Below are 21,265 nucleotides of genomic sequence, written 5' to 3'. Positions count from 1 at the left end.
TCTATAACTATATAATATGTACATATATAAAAATTAATTGCGGTTCGTTAGTCTCGCTAAAACTCGAGAACGGCTGGACCGATTTAGCTAATTTTGGTTTTGAATTATTTGTGTTAGTCCAGAGAAGGTTTAAAAGGTAGATAAATATGAAAATGCTCGGAATTAAATACAAATAACAATTTTGTTTGTTTTACGTTTATTTTAAACTAGCGACCCGCCCTCGCTTCGCTTCGGAAACATTAAAACACACATGAAACCAAAAAAATAAAATAAAATAAAATTAAAAAAAAGTAGCCTATATTCATCAGGGACAATGTCGGCTTCTAATGGAAAAAGAATTTTTCAAATCGGTCCAGTAGTTTCGGAGCCTATTCGAAACAAACAAACAAACAAATCTTTCCTCTTTATAATATTAGTATAGACAAAAGTTTAAGTATTTTATTCATCGATTGAGGCACTACGAAGTCTGCCGGGTCAACTAGTAAATGATAAATGTTTTATGAATGCAAAAAGCGATCAGCTCCTAATCCTCCTATTTTCTCCTTGTATAAAGTATACAAAAAAGTTCTTACCACCATTGATTAAAAATCTATCAGCGGCACTCGATTGCGCTTTATAAACGAGCATTCAAGCTTTATCGGCGTAGTTTGTCTAATTTTGTGAAGTTTGCCTTTTTGTTTGATAGTAAATTTAACCGCGTTCGGTGGATTTTTTGGCCATAGTGAAAGGTGAATATTTTGATTGTTTACATTAAATTTCAATTTTTAAATTAAAATTAATTTACTTATACCTATTTATTTTGAAGAGTAATAATTTTAAGATGAATTGATGTTGATATTAACTATTCTTTAACCACTGTTACGGCTTAACCTCGAATTTTTCGGCATTAACTTATTTTCAACTGTTTCAATTTGATACTCCAATTTACAAGTTCGCTAAGCACATGGCAGGTGTTGAGGAATATGGACTGGGCACGTCTTAAAATTCCTACCAATTTGTTAACGAGGTGAAACATTTTATGGTCGCCGCAAAATGAGATAATAGTAAGTTTTGACAACAACCCTTACAAACATTACCGAACCATTGAAACAGATTGAGAATTGAATCGGAATTGTAAAAATAAAATTAAATGAACACCAACTCGAATATGCGGCTTCACTTCAGCATAGCCGCATAAATGGTTGTTTTCTGAACAATGATTCATTCTACGTAATGGTGCTGTAGTTATGGGATCCCCAGGTGAAATACTGTAGGGACTGAAATATTCACTAAAGACTTTGAATATAAGGTAATCACGATCTGCTTCTGTTCAACTATCGATATAAAAACAATATGTAGATGACCCTTTTACAGTATTAAACAAAGACTAAAGCATTTGAAATATATTCATTATATAATTACTTTTACAATGAAGTTAGAAGAGAATAATTCATTGCTTTCATAGATAAACTGATCATCTGAAATTCTAATAGTTCTAGTCATCTTAGTGTGTATCAGATCCTCCCGATCCGCTAACGGTGCTTTTAGGTACCGCAAGAACCAGTCATCGTTCTCGTCGAAACCGTCGCTTGCGACGAAAGACTCGGTAAATAAATTAACCCACAGACACATCACACTGAGTTTCTTGCCGGATCTTCTCAGTGGGTCGCGTTTCCGATCCGGTGGTAGATTCTGCAAAGCACGGCTCTTGCTAGGGTTCGTGTTAGCAACGTCGTCAGGTTTGAGCCCCGTGAGCTCACCTACTAGTTAAGGTTACGCTGGAATAGCCTCTCAAGGCTACCAGCTTAGGTAGGAAAAAAAAGTGTATTAGAAATCAAGTCGTAATGATAAATGCTAAAATGGTCTAACTCATCATTATCACCATCATCATCATTCTACGTAATGCAAATTATGCTCGGACATTAATTGTAGAAAAATTAGAGTAAAAAAGCCTGTCCCGCTTAAAATGTCCAGATAGTTAGTACTAGAATATCTAATTGAACTCAAAATTTATAAGTAAGCATCAAAAGGTCTGTGAGTCTGAGAGAAATTTTAATTAATTAGCCAGCACTTCGCATTAAGGGCTCTTTGAAGACTGTCACTATTTATTTGCACCTTAAAAAGGCAACTCCATTAGCAGAATGAGCGCCTGCGAATGAATAGAGGTCATTCACGAGATGTCGACTGTCGCGGAAGAGAATGTGGGGGAGGGAGTAAGGGGTCGTGTCCTGCACCTAAAAGACCCGACAATATTTTTGTTAAATGCATACACATTGTGAAATAAATTGTCATTGCAGTTAATAGAATTACATTTATCTTTTTATTTATATGAGATGCTTAAAAATTCTAGGTTTTGCCAATTTGAGTTCTTTCTACGGATCTCGTAAATCGTAATTTGGTGATTTTCTCTTTCATCTCTCCCCATGGACATATTACAGAAGATTTTTTTTAATTAAAAACTGCCATCACATGTATCCACATCTGCCATCATCTTGGCGTCGCCTTTTTTCTTGCCTTCGAAGGCAGCAGATGTTTCGCAGAGGAATACTAGGAATATCGCTAAGCCTACCTTTGAAGATTTTCCTCAAATCCCATTTGAAGGAAGACATACATATCACAACACTTGGAAACATTGCCTAATGCTATGCCTAAGTGTAGTTTCTGTCCTAATAAAAAATAGTCTGTGTTTGGTACTTTTCAAATGTACGCGGTCAGCCAGGTAAGAATATAGCTCTGTCACTATATTCTTACCTTGTAACTTAATCACGAAAAATATCCCAAATGACATAAAATAGGAATAAAAATGCAGTCAATCAAAAGAAAGGTACACAAAAAAGGTGTTTCCCAGCACTTCTAGCAATAATGATGACCCATCACAGCTGGACATTACGCTCGATTGGAGACGCGATCAGTAATAAATCAATTTGTACAGGGAATTTATTTACGAAGCCCGAATGACATTTGTTACCTCTTCGTACGGCGGATACGGATACAATACCAATAGTGAAACATGGATATGTCTGGGAATAAATTTATTTGATAAAATTAATGTAATAAAAATGTGTTACACATTTTATTATATACCTAAAATAATATGGAGTACTTCAGAATTAATAAACAATAAAAGACTTAATGACGTTTTCTGTTATATATTCAGAAAACAACATTTAAAGCCATTAATCTCTTTTAAAATTAATATTTTAAACAAACTGAACTTTCTTTATACTGAATGAGTCCTTTTTAAGAGTTTGAAATAATAAAGTTTTTTCTTCACTTACCTATAACATACATTTATTTATTTGGTATAAATCAACATTCAGCTACATTTCAATTAAAAAAATACACTAAGAAGATATTATCGTGGCCTAAACATTCGATGCGCAGTATACTAGTATCGAGCAATGTGACTATTCCGTACTTAGATACCTCATTGCAAATCTACTAGTTGTAATTGCGTATTGTAAGACCGCACTCTACCTATTTGAAAAGTTGAAATAGCTACACCACTATACATTTAATATTGAGACATTATGAGTGGTGGCATGACACCTAAGGATTCTGAGAAACATTCAATACCAAATGTACTGTGAACTGATTCACCTGCTTGTGCAGTTAAGTATTATAAGAACACAAAAATATATGCGTCATTTGCTTAGAGATTAACATAAAGAAGAATTTTATTTAATAACTGCGCAATATAAATATTAGAATGTCCATTTAATAGTTTGTTCATTATTAAAACATACACCATCGTCATATATCGATGTAATTGAAGAATATTTCATGGCATATCAATTGAATTTAATAAATATAAATGAATTGGCATATCCACATTAGGTTAAACGTGAAAAATGCACAAAGTAGGCAGTCGGATACGGATATGCGATAACGAATGCAATTTTCCAAGTCCGTGAACAGAGTTTAGGCGGGGCCCGTACTGATCCGGGGATCTTTTCTTAACTGCCACCTGCCTTGCAACTTTTGCGTTTTTGTTTTATGCTGTCACGTTCGAAATGTCATTGGATTCTTTTTTTTTGTCGTTGTAGATAATGCAATCAAAATGGATAGAGTACCATCATATAGACGTAAGCTGCGGCTTGGCTCTGCTCTTGGCATTGCTGACGTGTATGAGTGACGGTAACCACCGCCGGGGGGAGGGGGGAGGGGGGGAGTTGGTACTTATGCTCGTCTGCCTACTAGGGAAATAAAAAACAACACTTGTTAAGGGTTCGAGTTTTAGTTTTTAATTCAATTTGTTTGTTGAACATCTTAAAGGTGAGCAACACAGCAGCTTTGCTGTTTGTGTTTCCTCGTTTAAATAGCACAAGCAATCAATTAATTGAATTTTCGGGTCAGTTTTTAGTTTTGTAAGTCATCAGTCAGTCAGTAATAGGTGTAATTATAATGCCTATATTTGGTTTAAGCAGTGGTGATACAATACAATACCAACAGTTAAGACGGCTTCATCTCTCATAGTGAGTGACCGCTTTTCCTATGTAGTATCTTCAGGCTTCGGCGAACATTTAAAAACGTGTGAAGTGAACTAATCAAAAATTCAAACTTTCTGTGCAGTTTTTTGTCCTTACCTATTCGCTGGTAACCTAGGGGGCTATTCCAGCCAATGTGCAGTATTTGAAGTATCAAGCTGCTTTCTACTGCTATTACTACTACGCTATACTATAGTGCCATATAGTATACTTATATAATAGTAAGTAAGCCGTATAGTAAGCCAATAATATACAGTACAGTACAGGGTGAACGTGTCCATAACAGTGTATGGTGCGCGATATTGTTGTGCTATGTGAGAGGCTATTTCAGCGTAACCTTAACTAGTAGGTGAGCTCACGGGACTCATACCGGAGTGATGCTAACACTGATCCTAGCAAGAGCTAGTCTTCGCAGAATCTACCACGGGATCGGAAACGCGACCCACTGAGAAGATCCGGCGAGAAACTCAGTGCGCTGCTATGAGCTATAATATACTATATGATATTATATTATAGCGTAGTCTGAAAGCAGCTTTAGCCTCCGAGATCATAGCTATGTTTCAATGCTATTTTGACATTTCAATTCTATATAATATTTTAAATAAGAACAGATCAATAAGTATTTTTATAATAAAACAAAAAATAATATCACAGAACAAGCGTATTTTTATATTTACGCGCGATAAATCGATAACCTATACTACCCTAGACCGAATCGACTAATGTCAGTTCGGTATATCATAATAGAATTAATGCCCGAGGGATAGCTATTTAGTTCCGATAATCCCCTTTTACAGAAAAACGAATGGCCACCACTTTTATGTAAATTAAATGAAGGGCTCGCATGTGTCGTTGTACTAGACGGGGAAGATCGATTGTTCTATTAAAACTATAGTAGAATCCTTTAATGCAAGCCAACTGTGTCAATAAGTGAAAGGATATTGATAATTAAATTCGATTATATTAATGGTAGTATGGTAATTCTTTTGAGCCGACGTAGTGCACAATTATTTAGCAAATTCGCATTACTTTTAGAATATATGGACTAATGAAACCTATGTATACTATTCATATACGAAACAGGTGATTGTGTCACCAAAAAGCAAAACCCGTGGCCGTCCCGTGCGTTCAAATCGAGCGGGGAAGGCTATGCTGGGTTCAAATACCGCAGAAAGACACCAGTTTTTCTAAGAGAATACTAACGCAACCTCACAAATGTTTTCCACTATGTAACGTCGGATAATATACTGGTGGTGGTAGGACCTCTTGAGAGTCCGTGCGGGTAGGTACCACCACCCTGCCTATTTCTGCCGTGAAGCAGTAATGCGTTTCGGTTTGAAGGGTGGGGCAGCCGTTGTAACCTGAGACCTTAGAGCTTATGTCTCAAGGTCGGTGGCGCATTTAAGTTATAGATGTCTATGGGCTCCAGTAACCACTTAACACCAGGTGGGCTGTGAGCTCATCCACCCATCTAAGCAATAAAATAATAATAATAATAATAAAAATGAAAAAGTGAATAGTATAAAAAATAGGCTTCAGTCACAAATTGAACTAAATAAATAATTAACTAATTAGTATGATTATTCTGGTCTTTACATTAGGCCAAAATAGAACAATGACGAGTACGATTATCACCGTTTTCATACGGGTGCAAGTGCTCAAAATGGTTGGACGACTTGAAGCTGCTGAAAATTTAGTTTAAAGATTTCTTTACATTAATTGTAACTGTTCACAGCAATAATTAATACCAGTATTTGAAAAAACTTTAATTGAATTGAAGTGTAAAAGCCCTGGGTATAGTCTTTTTTTTTATTGCGTATATGGATGGACGAGCTCACAGCCCACCTGGTGTTAAGTGGTTACTGGAGCCCATAGACATCTACAACGTAAATGCGCCACCCACCTCGAGATATAAGTTCTAAGGTCTCAGTATAGTTACAGCGACTACCCCACCCTTCGAACCGAAACGCATTACTGCTTCACGGCGGAAATAGGCGGGGTGGTGGTACCAACCCATGCGGACTCTCAAGAGGTCCTACCACCAGTGAATGAGTATTGATGTTTTAAAAGAAATCGTTTGTGTCTAATAAGTGCAGTGGTTTCAGGAAGTAAAAATAGATTCCAGTGGGGACTGGACCGATAATAAAAGTAGATATTTCATCGTATGTTCATTAATAAACATTTAAATATGATAAAATAAACAAATAAATACGCGTTAACTATGTATACGTTTGTATTTTGTATCTAAGTAAATCTTATTCGCAACTTCTTTCGATACTATTGGCCACATCCCAACAACGCTTAGGCGTTAAGCCTGAAAATCGATGCGGCGTCGTTGAGCCCCCACAAGAAAGTTTCTAACGACATAACCGCGTGCAATTGATATGCCCCAAGAGTAGGCCCATTGTAAAGAAAGGAAAATCCCGATCCGAAAATCTTGGGAGAGTTAGGAGTCTCGAAGCGTTGCATCAGTATTCAGACGGCGTCCCCTCCCGGTGTCTTTTACCCCCGTCTCCATTGGACGCGGTAAACTCCTTCGGTAATTTGACTTTGTTGTTATAACTCAGTTTCAGTTGTTTGTCGTCGTTGCCAGATTTATTGCTTTAGAGAAATCCTTTAAGATGTCGCTGGTATTATTATGATTAGCTTCTATGGATTTAAGGGGGTGTCAATTGATTGGTTTGATCGTTGATTTACTATCGAGTACTTATTATATTAATTGAACGTTATAGTTATAAGTTCAACAGCCTCGTCATAGGATATTCTTGCGTCATCTAACAATGACTGATTCCAATCTAGAATTTAATTTGAACCCTCTGATCCTTTCCCTAAAGATCCTCTAATAAAGTCCAGTCAAAGTTTCTTCATTCATTCTCAAATTCCATGTAAGGTAAAAATCAGACCTAGGATTGAATACACAGTATACGCTAGCAAAGCTACTAGAACATCAACTACTAATTAGACCAAGTAAGGGTCAATTAAACTATTAAATTCAAGACGGTAACTAAGTTTCGAGGGATATCTGTACCAAATCATGCTTATGTCAATTACAAAAATTGATCAATCATTTTTATACTTGTGTAAATACATACATAGATTACTTTTATGTACAAAACAAACTAAACGGACTCATAATATTTTAACAGATTAGACTCTATGACATGTTAACGATAACAATGAAAATACCAATCGGATTAATTGAATTTTACAAACCGCAACCCACTGTCCAGAAAACAAGGCAGAAGCACGTAAACGGGGTATTTCGGATTGGTTCTATTAAATCACCGCATTGTCGTGGGCGATTCTATTCAGTCTGAATAGCGCACACCGGGTCGGCTTCATCAAATTGCATTGAGCGGACGTTAGAGCACTCGTCGACCAGAGCTCGGAGGGTAAAAATTTGAATGGAGCATGCTGTTGAAAGGGAATGACCACCGTTGGTACTTCCGACCTCTACATCGTTCACAATGCGCGCTCAATTCGAATTGATACCAAAATAGAAGCTCATTCCTTTATGCACTCTCGGATCGTAGTTGTAGAATTTAAATCCCTACATTATAGGGTATTATAAAAGCAACACTATAAATACCTTAAGTGCAATAGAATGATTTAATACATTCCCGATCCTGCGGAACAAATGGTAAACAGTCGACGTCGCCCAAAACATATTATTTCGGATCTTCCCGATCCACTGACGGTGCTTTTAGGTACCCCAAGCACCGGTCATCATTCTCGTCGAAACCGTCGCTTGCGATGAAGGACTCGGTAAATAAATTCCGTACACGGCGTGAATACATTGACAAGTCGAAAATGCATACTTTTCAGGGCAGCCATTTTTAAGTTTACATATTATTGGTAAATCTATTTTTTTATCCTTTTATATAATTTTTATGCGTATTTAAGTAATTTCATCGGAATTTTCACACAGTGTAAGTATAATAATAAATTAACGTTTTAATCAAGAAAAAATTGACATATCAAGTTGCTCACCGACGACTTGTCAATTTATTCACCTAAGCAATTTATTAAAATCCGAGAAAAGTAATAAGATTTTTAACATAAGAGATTTAAAAAAAATACATAAAAATGTAATAGCCATTTGATGGTGGTTGGATGGTGAGATGGGATGGGATGTGATGGGATGGTATGGACATGTGGGACCTTAGAACTATACTGAGACCTTAGAACTTATATCTAAAGGTGGGTGGCGCATTTACGATGTAGATGTCTATGGGCTCCAGTAACCACTTAACACCAGGTGGGCTAGTCCACCCATCTAAGCTATAAAAAAAAATGTGTTGAGACGAAATGAAAATGAGGTTGGTAAGACAGTGTTAACTATAAATGTGGAAGGATATAGAGGAAGAGGTAGACCTAAGATGAAATGGATGGATTGCGTGAAAGAAAATATGTGTAAGAGGGGAGTGAGCGAAGAAATGCTATATGATAGAGGAGTATGGAAGGAGAAAACAAGTTGCGCCGATCCCAGGTGACTGGAAGAAGGGCAGGAGAATGATGATGTAATAATAAGCCATTTGAATTGATCAATCTCAAACTAAGACCCAAAACATGTACTTAATTATATTTTTTATTAATTAAAAGAAACTGAAATTATTCTGCTTCTGGAATTACTATTCTATTATTCTTTAATGTTTTTCTCCGTTTCCCTCTAAATCAGGGTGTTCAGTATCTAAGTCGTGGCATTTTTTGGTGGGTTGTCAGTCTTTATGTTTTTATAAAAATCGTGAAATGCTGTGTCTATTAAAGGTAATAAATCCACCAAATTCTTCTCTTTTCTCTACTTATTGGCAAGATGTCTTTGGAGACAACTTCTATATAAAAGAAACATAAGTTTTAAGGTAGGGGGTGGGTAAGCACTGCTGAAGATCATATGTTCGAGTGGATGAGTTGCACTTTGCTTCATCTTTATCCTTTCTTTTTTCTGAATATTATTATGCTTTTTCATGCCGGTAATAACTTGACAACCGGATATGTACAGTCGCGAACACTATTATGGGCTATGTGAATAATTGATCATCTAAAGGTATTCTGTTAGTTCATTTAATTATGTGGCGTAAATAACTTAACGTGTTGAGTTATTTAAATAAATAACATTAATATGTTTAGATATATCTAAATGTCATCATGTTCTCGTTGGAAACAGAGTTGTTTAGTAATTCACAAGTGCGATATCCCAAAAATACGTGAGAGAATCGAGTTACTCATTTATTCCCCATATAAAACAAATAATCTGGACGACAATTCTGCTATAACTTAAAATTTGATATTAGTCGACTTGTCAAGTTATTCACGCCGTGTACGGAATTAACCCACAGACACAGCACACTGAGTTTCTTGCCGGATCTTGTCAGTGGGTGGCGTTTCCGATCCGGTGGTAGATTCTGCAAAGCACTGTTCTTGCTAGAGTTAGTGTTAGCAACGACGCCAGGTTTGAGCCCCGTGAGCTCACCTACTTGTTAGGGTTACGCTGAAATGGTCTCTGAAGATCATCACCATAGGTAGGGAAAAAAAGTGTTTATTTACGCGATAAAAAGAATTAAGGTTATTAATTACTTCACTGGCTAGTCACCTTCCAAAGCTACTATGACATATTTAATAATTACTATCCTATATTATTACTAAAAACAGCAATTATGGTCGTAATATCTAGTACAATTGCACAACTGGAACAGTACCAGTACTTTAATCGTGTCTACGGCTCGCGAAAACCTAAAAATATTTGGCACAGTAAACAAAATTATCTTCTTTCATAATTATCTTCTCTAAAAGTTGTACAACTCCGAAATCTGTGTGAAACGAAACAGCGAAATTCACAATCCACTTAAGATTTTAATCGCTACATCAACAAAGCGCGAACCTTGAAAATTTCGCAGCTTTCAATTTTAACTTTGACAGTTTCGTAATTACTTGCAGAGCTCCGTCAAATTTCAGCGAAAATATATGACAGCGCAGATTGTCAATGCATTCATAGTCACGGAGGGACCGCGCACTCCCCAATCATGGGCCTCATGTGATTGTTAATGATTCCATCCCTCATGCGATATAATGTAGGTTACTGTGTAAACAGAAATAGGGTGATTGTCCTCAATCGTAACTTAAGATACATTTTGGATTAGGATTTTATGAACGACAAATTGAACGCTCTGACTTGCAAGGTGCAAGGTGTACAAAGATTTTTTACTACACTACGGTAGACTGTACAACTAAAATTACTTAGATTATGTAGATTATTTCAGGAACTCTAAACAGCTACTCCATTTGGCACATAAACGGAATATTCCAAATAAAAGTTCAACTTATGTTAATGGAGAGGCACTACAATAAGAAGGGATAGATAGATAAGATAATGCACAACATTTTTGTACATTTTACATTCATCTTTTCTATCTAATTGATTTACATTGAGTCATACGCAAAACCGATCAAATATGATATCTAAAATTTATGGTTTGCTATAGTGAAACTTAATTGGGCGTAAAATATTTAAGATAATGTTTACAATAGACAATCCTGCACCCTTTCTTACGGCCATAAATTAAGTACACTCGTGTACTTAGCAGACGCACGTCATTGCCATTAGAATTTCCCTTGCAATAGATGAATAAGTTCCCTTTGTTGCAATTATTCATGACTTTTTCGAACAATTTACCACTCTATTTTCACAGCACAAAGAGTGAATATCACTTTCATTGTAAGACTTCTGTGTGAAAGTAAATTTTGAACGTTATGTCACAAAGCTTAGGGTGTTAAATAAAAATACTTACATGAAAAATGCATAGATAACTCAGTGACCTACATCTCCGGAGAGATACTAAGCAGAATTATGTGTGTCCGCGGGGAATAATATTTATAGGGTGCATTATGCACATGACGCTTTTATGTTTTCGGGGTTGTATTGATAATAAATCGGTCTACTAACTTACTGTTACCAAATCTATGCTTGAGTTTGACGCCCTTTGTATTTCAATGGGAAGCAGAATGTTATATATGTCGTGGAGAACAACTATTATAATATAAAGATTTTTCATATAAAGATTTTATTGTTATTTAAACGATAAGATATTGTTTAGTTTAAAACCAAAACATGCAGGGTAAGCGCCGTAACGTCAGTATATAAGGGCGAAATGGAACAGAGTCGAGATTCACCTGAAGTCAGCGTCGGAACGGTACATCAATAAAGTCCTGCGTCATGATAATCTATTCACAGCTGTCACCGTTAACTACTCTTCGAGTCGGGCTCACGCAGGAAGCAGTTATCGTCGACGCCCTAGACACGTCCTTTCGGATCCATTAGCTCCATTAACTTTATTGTTAGACTCCTGCAGCAGACACTGGGAACAGGCTTATGGACCCTAGTAACCGTACTCGTCAAACTCGCCAAAGTGTACAACATGTAACCTGAAACATACATCAGCCCGATGATTTTCTCGGAGTGCATCGCGATTCTTATCCGATAGTGGATGCATTCACGAAGTTGCTGTCCTTGAGCTGTTAGGTTTCTAGGCGCCTTCAAAGGCGCTGGGCTGGCTGAGCCCGTGCTCGCCCACTTGTCCTAGAGTTCCTTCTTTCCTAAAAATGAAAAGTCGAAATTCAGAAGGAAGCTGTGAGCCACTATAGACCATATTATCATATTAAGCGAATGGATATTGACAATTTCTTGAAAAGATCAGTATAATAGTAATTAGATTACAATTTTTTAGAAAGTCTGTAAAATTCAATTTATAGTCTTTTTATTTGATCTAACTGTATATAAGGAAGAAACAGAGCATCACATTTTTTATTTTTAAATAAATGATTCACTCATTATCATCCTTTTATTATTTTAAAATTTTAGCTCTACAGATTCATAATACTATTTCTAAGGCACAGATACTTTGCAATTGTCTGCTAAATTGCTGTTTGGTTTTCACTACAACGTTATTTGCACATGTAAATCAGGATTTTGTTTTCCTGCTGGATAAGCAGCGTGGAAGAGAGACGGAACGATTCATATCACCGGAGTCGTTTTACATTGATTTGCATAAACTATTAAGAATTCGTAGGGCTGTAACTTTTATGTAAGTTTCTATTTCTTTCAACGATCAACAGGACACATTCAAAACTCTATAACAGCTAAATTCTGAAATTTTATATTTTACATTTATCGTTTGATTTGACTGATTAATTTTCCTTCATTGTGTATTTAGCTAAAAACAACAAAATATTTGCGAGGAAGAATGGAGTTGAAACACGTTTAAATGCACGAAAGGGGGCAGGTTTTGATAAAACCCTAAAATAAGAAAATGAATGTTAATTACATATTTGTTACAAAAAATTTATAATAAAATATCAACCTAGAAAATATACAAAATGTCAACCCTGGAAAACAGCAGCAGTAAACTTATTGAGAATTCTCAGAACAATTAAAAAGGGTTATTTCTGTTTCAATCTGTGTTGCATGTAGGAAATGTAATAAATCTTGAAAGCACTTTACAAGAATATAGATTAGTTTTCAAAATTGGCTCTAAAATAAAGCGCCATATGTGTGTTTGTTAGTTTTTACACAACTGCTTTTAACAATTGTTTAAAACTAATAGAGCGAAACAGACAGCGAACTGAAAATTTTAGAAAACAAAGCGCGATTGAAAAATTAATTTTACCCAGTATTATTTTCAATTTCCTAATGAAACTTTTTAGTTACTAAAGCTTACATACAATATGAAACCTAGATGTAATTTGAATTTGAATTAATGTAAAACCAAATATTACAGATAAAACAACAAAAATTTGCTCTTTGTCACTTCATCCAAACTTTGCCGTACAAAGTGGGTGAAAAATCAATAATTTTTGCGTCCCCTAATGCAATGATGGATCGAGCGCCACTTATCTGTCGGCGACATCACTGACCGGTGTAAACAGGCTCGTCGCTGTGTCTCTGTGGTTTGAGGTACTTAAATACGATCTTTCGATTTATATTTTGATTCAAATGGAAAACATACAAGTAGCCATTACTTTCATTATAAAAAGAGAGGTCGTTAGTAAAAAATAATTAAGAGATCGAACAGTTGTTTTGAGCGGTGATTTTTCATATTATATATTCCTAGCCCACCTGATGTTATGTGGACCGATCCATTAACGGTGCTTTTAGGTACAAGAAGTACCGGTCACCGTCCTCGTCGAACCCATCGCTTGCGACGAAGTGAATTACCTTATAGACACAGCTACAGAGTTTCTCGCCGGATCTTTTCAGTGGGTCGCGTTTCCGATCCGGTGTTAGATTCTGCGAAGCACTGCTCTTGCTAGGGCCAGTGTTAGCAACACTCCCGGTTTGAGCCCCGTGAGCTCACCTACACGGCAAAGAGCAGCTGAAATAGCCTCTAAAGGCTATCAGCATAGGCAGGTAAAAATGTTATGTGGTTACCGGAGCTCATGGTACAACGTGGATAACTCACACACCGAAACATGCCGAAATTCGGAAGACTACTTCACTACAACAAACAGATCGGTCATCCATTTCAGTGTGGGCTTACATTACTGTTAGTAATTGTACAAATAATTAAACATAATATATTTCGAAGCTTTTTTTTCCATCGGGAATACGTATTTTCTTAGAAGAATGGCGCATCTGGTTGATATTTTGAAGACCGCTAGAGTCGTATCGTTTCGTACGATTACACCGGTCATGAGTTTTAATAGTACGTATGGATCCTGGGAACGGGTGAGTTTCAAGGACGCTGAAATTCATGGAGTGATGTCGATAAACTCAGGAAATGTTTAGCAACAAGTACATATACTGCTTGCCCAAAAACCGGAGGGTGATAAAACTTCAACTACCCGAATTATTTTTTGTTCTCACGATCAAATAATACTTAAGGTATTTCATATGAAACACTAGGATCATTTAGATTATTGAATAATAACGTATGCGAAGTTTACGTGTCTAGTCACCATGACGGTGCGGGGGCTCGTGACAAACTTGTCTCGTAATAGTAGAACGGAAGATCTTAAAGCGGTGCTTTATGACTCGCAGACACGAATACGCGTTGATTAATATTAAAGAAAATATATACGTGTTTCGATTGAGGTTTTAGTTCGGTATATTTCTTATAAGAATTATATATATAAAAGGTGTCATTAGCACTATTGTCTGTCTTCGTTTTCGGAAGCGGTCACCCTAACACCCAGTATATCTGACGACAAATTATAGAAAATGCTTAGACAATTGCTTTGACTAAGCATTTTCATAAAAATGATAACTAGGTATATGGGATAGACTAAACCACTCTTTTATTTATTTTTATTTTATTTCTAAGCTGAACGAGATCATGGCTTACCTAGTGGTTAATGTCGCCGGTCACCCTGAGAGACGATTTTTAAGTCTCAATTTATCAGTACAACGGCTGTAGGGTAAATGTTAGCGAAATCTCTCAGGTTGAGCCCGTAAGCTCACCTACTAGTCGAAGCGTAGCTGGAATAGCCCTTTAGACTGTCAGCTAATAGGTAGAATAAAAACAGTTGGCAGCATCTAAATTATTATTTTATTTATTAGTACATCTTCTAGGAAATTCATGTTCTTTAAATACAGTTGATTTTATTGTGATTGGTAAAGTCATTACTGGCGGCTATGATTGAGTAAATGCGGAGTGAAACTTAACACAAACCTAGAAGGAAATTGTTGGTGTAAGCAATCAGTGAATCTCTCGAAATAGTCGTTTTAACTGAAAATAATTATTTCATAAGTATTGTTTATTTTATTTCTGATGCCTGACGTATGGGTGCCATACTTGGAAGTTCTTCTCTAAAGCCACAAATAAAATCAGGACCTGTCAAAGGGGGATGGGGAGGAATATGCTCAAAATAATGAAGATGGATAATGTAAGACATACTAGGATAAGAAAAACCATTAACGCGACCGACGCCCTAACTTATGCACTAAAACTAAAATGGAAATGGGCTGGCCTTGTCGCGAGATATACAGACCAGAGATGGACTGCGAGAGTAACATCTTGGAGCGGCCCAACGGGCAAGAGAAGTCAAGGGAGACCTCTAACCAGATGGGAAGACGACCTCAGACGAACAGCTGGCCCAAACTGAATAGACATAGCACAGGATAGAGACACCTGGGCATCTTTGGAGGAGGCCTTTACCCAATCCGGGGTTCTTGCTAACTAAATTTTACAACAACTATTTCATTACGAAACTCTCTTATTTTGCATCCTAAATATTAATACATACATTTATATTTTTTTTTTTTAAACTTTGTAAAAGCAAGAAATAAATGGCTTATTTATTTTATTTTATTTTGTTGTTTATTTTCCATCGTAGTAAAAATATTTGTATTCCTAAGTATGATTACGATCTACGATTATATACAGTCTATAAGAAGGCTTGTTGCGAATATTATAATGAATTTGTACGATGGTTTGCAACTTTGCCACCTTGTTGATAGAAAATCACTATCACTAATGAACTATAGACATTTTCACTAAACTATTCTGCCCTATTTAGGACAGGGTGTACAAATTGTAGATTGGTGTAAGTAAATAAAAAATACATGAATGTCCTTCATGTCTAAGTTATTGAGTGTTTTTGAATATATGTATTTTTGGATACGGTCTTGAAATTTATTACGTTATAAAATTTAAGATGGAGCCATTGTCCCCACTCACTACAATCTAACATGTTACAACGCTACAACCCTGCCAACGTGATAATTCTTAATTCACTTAATTCAAATTTTCTGGGTCATTGTCAACTGTGACGCACTAATAAAGACACGATGACGATTGCCCAAATTTAATTACAGAATGCGTCCAAAAATGTTGCCAGTTTTTTTTTAGTTGGCGAATTTTTTATGACTATCTTATATGTAGTAGTAATCGAGCATAAAATACCTAATGATAATGATACTACATTGAACAAAATACGATCAGCTTTCATAATAACATTGTTAAAAGTGAATTTCTGTAGTTCGTGTATGTGTATTACAAAAATGAGTTATTTCTTCATTGTATTAGTATACTGAAATTACTATTGCATTTTCAATATTACTGTATGTTGATAGTTGGAAATTTAAATTTATTTTATTTATTTTAATAATGATCTAGAGTAAATTATAACTAGGTAAATATATATTTTTAAACACAGTACGAAAAAACTTCACTAGTGATTTTTTTTTATTTTTCCATGAAATTCATTTAGTAATATATTTAAAATGTAGGTCTGGTCACACAAAAACCCTTTGGGCGCAGGGAGCGAAATGGTTTCTCAAAACACCAACGGCACATGGAGCAGTTTTGTAATTTTATTAATGATGTAATAACAGTTCTGTCAAACGCATGTGCGTGCCATGAGCGATAGTGGACTCGTTAGCCCAGACGGGTTAATATCGGAGGGTTGAATTGGGGATTATCTTTGAAATCCATGGTGGTACTTCGTGTTTAAAGTGGGATGTATAGAATGGCCTTATTGAATGCATAATTTTGTACTTACGGAAATGATCTAATTTAATTAAGGGATCAATATATCATTACGTATTAAAATTGATTTTCAATTTTAAAAAAATACGCATTTTCTGAGACAAGCTCCGAAATATCTTTGCAAGAATTTCTTAATTTTTTTGGGTAAAAGCTTATCTATTAAGTGTATTTTTTAAAAATCTCTGATCGCGAAAAGTGTGAAAGATCCGATTTTAAGACGTTTTAGGCCGTTGATAAGTCTACGACTCAACCAATCTTTAAGAAAATTTATTTGAACACAGAAAACCTTTAGCTATTAGATAAACTCAGTGCTGATCCGGTGATAAGTGTCTTTAGACATCACAATGTGAATGTCACTACGGCTGATAAAATCGTCCAATCGTAAAAACAGCTCTATGGCGAAGTGTTAGTGTACCTGCCAACTCCAGTTAGAGGTTTGAATACAATTTTCAGTTGGAATTTTTGTAAAAAATATCCTATTGGGGTACGTTTTTCTTGTCATCGTTACATGTGTTTGGTCATCCGTTACACAGGAGAACATCCCAGCATGGGATCGTTGAATGTAGTATGTTTACCTGAAACTAACTGATCGACTACTACCAGTTGCATAAATTTGTTAATTTAGTGATTTTATAACTGTCAATTCCTTCATACAAAACCAAATTAAGATTACACTCGCTTTTCAGATTAGACTCGCCTGTCCAATTATAATTAGTCCATTTTTTTTTTACAAGAAACGATTCACACAAACTAAGTTAGGATTAAACATCATTTTGGCCTTACTTATTTACTTAATATGGATATCTTATAGGGGAAGGCAGCGATAATATACGGCAGCCCTCAAATCCAAAGTGCCCTTAATACTGTGTTTAAGTGGGCGAGGTTCAGAAATGCTCTGAGCCTTTTCAGATCCAACACTCGTAAGCCTTTTAATATCGCGCCCTCGCTACCCACGAGCTCTTATCGGCGGTGTAATGTTACCTTTTTAAATGGCGTTTGCAGATGAATCTCCTTTCGTTGCTAGTGTAAGAGAGAGTAACGAAACATCTTTAAGTGTCATCAATGTCTGTCGAAATGACAATATTTTAACTGGATAAAATGAGCAGATGATCAATGTATCTAATATAAAACTATTAATGGTGAGATTATTGGGCAACATGTATGGTTTATCAAATCGAAAACATGTGATACTCATCTATGTGTAGTTAAAGCATAGAGAAACACGACAATTTATAATAGTGCCCAGAAACTTATTGGGAAGTTAGATAGGAAGATAGGTGAGGAGGGGGTGAAGTTGTCGTGGTCCAAAGAATTAGGTGCTACTGTACTGTGTACTGTGTATGTACTTGTATACGGCGACGAGACTCTGCAGGCGCTAAAATCCCACAGGCGGGTATCAATTTTTCTACTGAAATATCACTTATTCCAGAATAGCTTTCACGATGAAGGAATAATAACATCATGCAATCCATAAAAAAAAATACAGAGGTGTCAAGGGGACACCCGGATGGAACGAAGTTCCTTTCGATTAATTAGTGAAAGAATTGTATTTATTTTTTTAAGTTATAATAATAAATTACGGCATTATGAAGAAGAAAAAAACAATACTATGAACTAAATTACTATTGTTGAAACGCTACTCAAGAAACTGTACTCATTACGCGGACGAAACGGATACGAGCAATGTCACGCGATAAGCGCCGTCACGTTGATTGGTCAGAATGACGGATCTAAAAAGTGTCGTGACAACTTTTCGTAAGAATTTTTTCCGTCTAGCCCCCTTTCACAACGCGCGATAAGGAACTTCGTTCCAATAATAATTGAGCTAATTCAAAGTCGTAAGCCCTAGTGTGCTCACACGGGTATTTTCTGCCATCCTACATCTCACCTATTTCTGGACTGTAGTAATAATGACTCCTAGCTTTAAGCGCGGGACAGTCGTTACGCAATACAATCGTGTTTGACTTTATGTCTCATATGGAGCGATATTCACGCTGTTATATTCATGGGCTCCGATAATATAAGCACTCTTTTCATTCCCTAACAAATTTTTGATAGTCTCAACTTTCAGGAGCTATTGCAACTACTCACGGACCGCTAGGTGAGCTCACGAAATTCAACCTGGGAGCACTTGCTATTACTAAGTCTACCAAGAGTAGTGCTTCGCTGAATCTACCACCGGACTGGAATCGTGACCCACTGCCTAAAATTTGATTCCATTTATTGAATTAATTTGATTAGCAGGCAAGAGTTTGCAAATATAATTAGCTCCATATAATGCCAGGATTATCTCTTGAAAATTGTCTATACACGTCCAGATAGTTTATTTTAAATTTTAATAACAACATCCACGCGTCTTGTAATTTTACATATTCTTTATGCACAAAAACCTTTTCCGCCCACAATATCCTTTAATTGGCTTAAAACCTTTTAATCACGGTAATTGATTCCGAAAAACACCGCACCTAACCTGACAAACTCATATTTCGATTATGGAACAAGACCCTTCGATGGTCTACGCAACTTAATCAAGCAATTAATATCTAATTGAATTACATCCGTCATCGAGCGTTGAGCGGATGCCGACCCCGGCCTGGGGAGCATTACCTGAAATCGACAGCTTTCCGATCATCATTTCGGGCGTAAAGCGTTTTGGTTTTAAAGCTTAATGACTCATCCCTAAAATTTTATTAATTTTGATCGAGGGATAACCCTTTTAAGTCCTGTCATTGGAGCTAATAAATCTGTCAAAGTCTTGACTAAATTTCCGCAATACTGTACTTTCAAAAAACACTGATTCATGATTCGATGATCGGTTATTGGCAAGTTATCAATATCACGCAACCCATTCCTTACCATTACGTACGTGATTTTAAATATCAAAACGAAGCCTGTAATTCATCTTATGGGCACGCTACACTGTTCACCTTCACTCCGAAGCCCTACATTTTAACTTGTACACGTTCTCCGCAGTCGAGTTCCGGTGAGGCGGTTGATCAGTTAACTTTTAATGCTCATTAAAATAGATGGTTCATTCGGTCCGTGTAAATTTCCACGCTGGCGGAAAATTAAAACGATACCCGCGGCGAACGAGATCCCCGCACGTCGTGCTATTGTAGAAATATGAAAAACGGGATCGAATGAGAAAAAAAAAACTTTTTGTTTTCATACGTTTACTTCACTACGAAAAAGTTTATAGCGCGCACTGTACGCTCGAAGTTTATTTATTGAAGTGAAACTTCCTTATCGGCGTTGGAAAAAAATTTACCGTCACATTTTTCGGTTACGCGTCACTTTTTTCCGTTACGCGCCATCTGTTTTGTATTCATGTCTATGATAATAAAATCCTTTTGTTTAAACTTTATCTAATTTAACTTTTTTGTATTCATGTCTATGATAATAAAATCCTTTTGTTTAAACTTTATCTAATTTAACTTTATTTAACCAATTTCTAGAAAGTTGCATGTAGATCATTTTTCGAAAAATAAGGCCATAAACAAGTTTCACTTCTTACGTGTGTACACTAGTACACGCACACATTTTTTTTATTTATCTTGTATAACTCGTTTTGCTTTGGCCTTCACGGAATCTGATGTTATTTTTCGCTCATATCGCTTATATCGCTCGAAACTGATTGAAGCTCATTCGCTATTTAACAATACGAAGGATGGTGTCAAATAACCATATGCTTTAATATCATTTGTATGACGGTTATCACTGGCCTACAGACAGGCGACTCGACGACCCACAAGCCACTAAATACCGCCCAACAATATACTTACGGTGACTGCAGACCCGAGATTCGGTTTATGAATCGCTCGTAAATTGAATACGTCGACAATACTACTTTTGTTTGACGTGATTTAAATTCCATTCATTACCGGCTGCTTATTATTCTATTGTCCACTATTGAAAGTTGCATTTTCAATTAAATGAACTGTTTTTTGGACAGAGGGTTTCCTTTTTATCTGCAACTCTTTTACTGTTTGGTCTTGTTACTTTTTTTTAATGCAATAAATTGTTGAATATGTATTAATGTGAAGTTTTGTTATATCTCGATGATTCCCGTATAAAATGTTTTGTTTCGGTAAGGCATTCATCTTCTCCGTGATTAGTCCCATATTTTGCAAGGGACTCCTTACCGTTTTCTTTTACCGTATGTATAGTTTGCAATCGGAGCACAGTTAATTGTCGCTACATAGACGGTTTTCAGAACATTTCATGGTATCAATTTTGACAACGTATCCTTTCATAGCTCTAGGATGAACTCCCTTTTTTTTATTGCTTAGATGGTGGACGAGCTCACAGCCTACCTGTGTT

At 36.1% G+C, this 21,265-nt stretch overlaps 1 long non-coding RNA gene across 1 annotated transcript; it reads left to right on the top strand.

Moving 5' to 3' along the window:
- Nucleotides 1–18,005: 18,005 nt before the first annotated feature.
- Nucleotides 18,006–20,981, top strand: LOC134199951 (uncharacterized). Its single transcript, XR_009974647.1, has 2 exons — nucleotides 18,006–18,084; nucleotides 19,017–20,981. It is a non-coding gene; the product is annotated as an uncharacterized LOC134199951 (long non-coding RNA).
- The last annotated feature ends 284 nt before the right edge of the window (nucleotides 20,982–21,265 follow it).

This window comes from Bombyx mori, chromosome 13 (assembly GCF_030269925.1).
Source record: "Bombyx mori chromosome 13, ASM3026992v2".
NCBI classification, from domain to species: Eukaryota; Metazoa; Arthropoda; class Insecta; order Lepidoptera; family Bombycidae; genus Bombyx; species Bombyx mori.
This window is presented reverse-complemented; position numbering and strand designations above follow the sequence as displayed.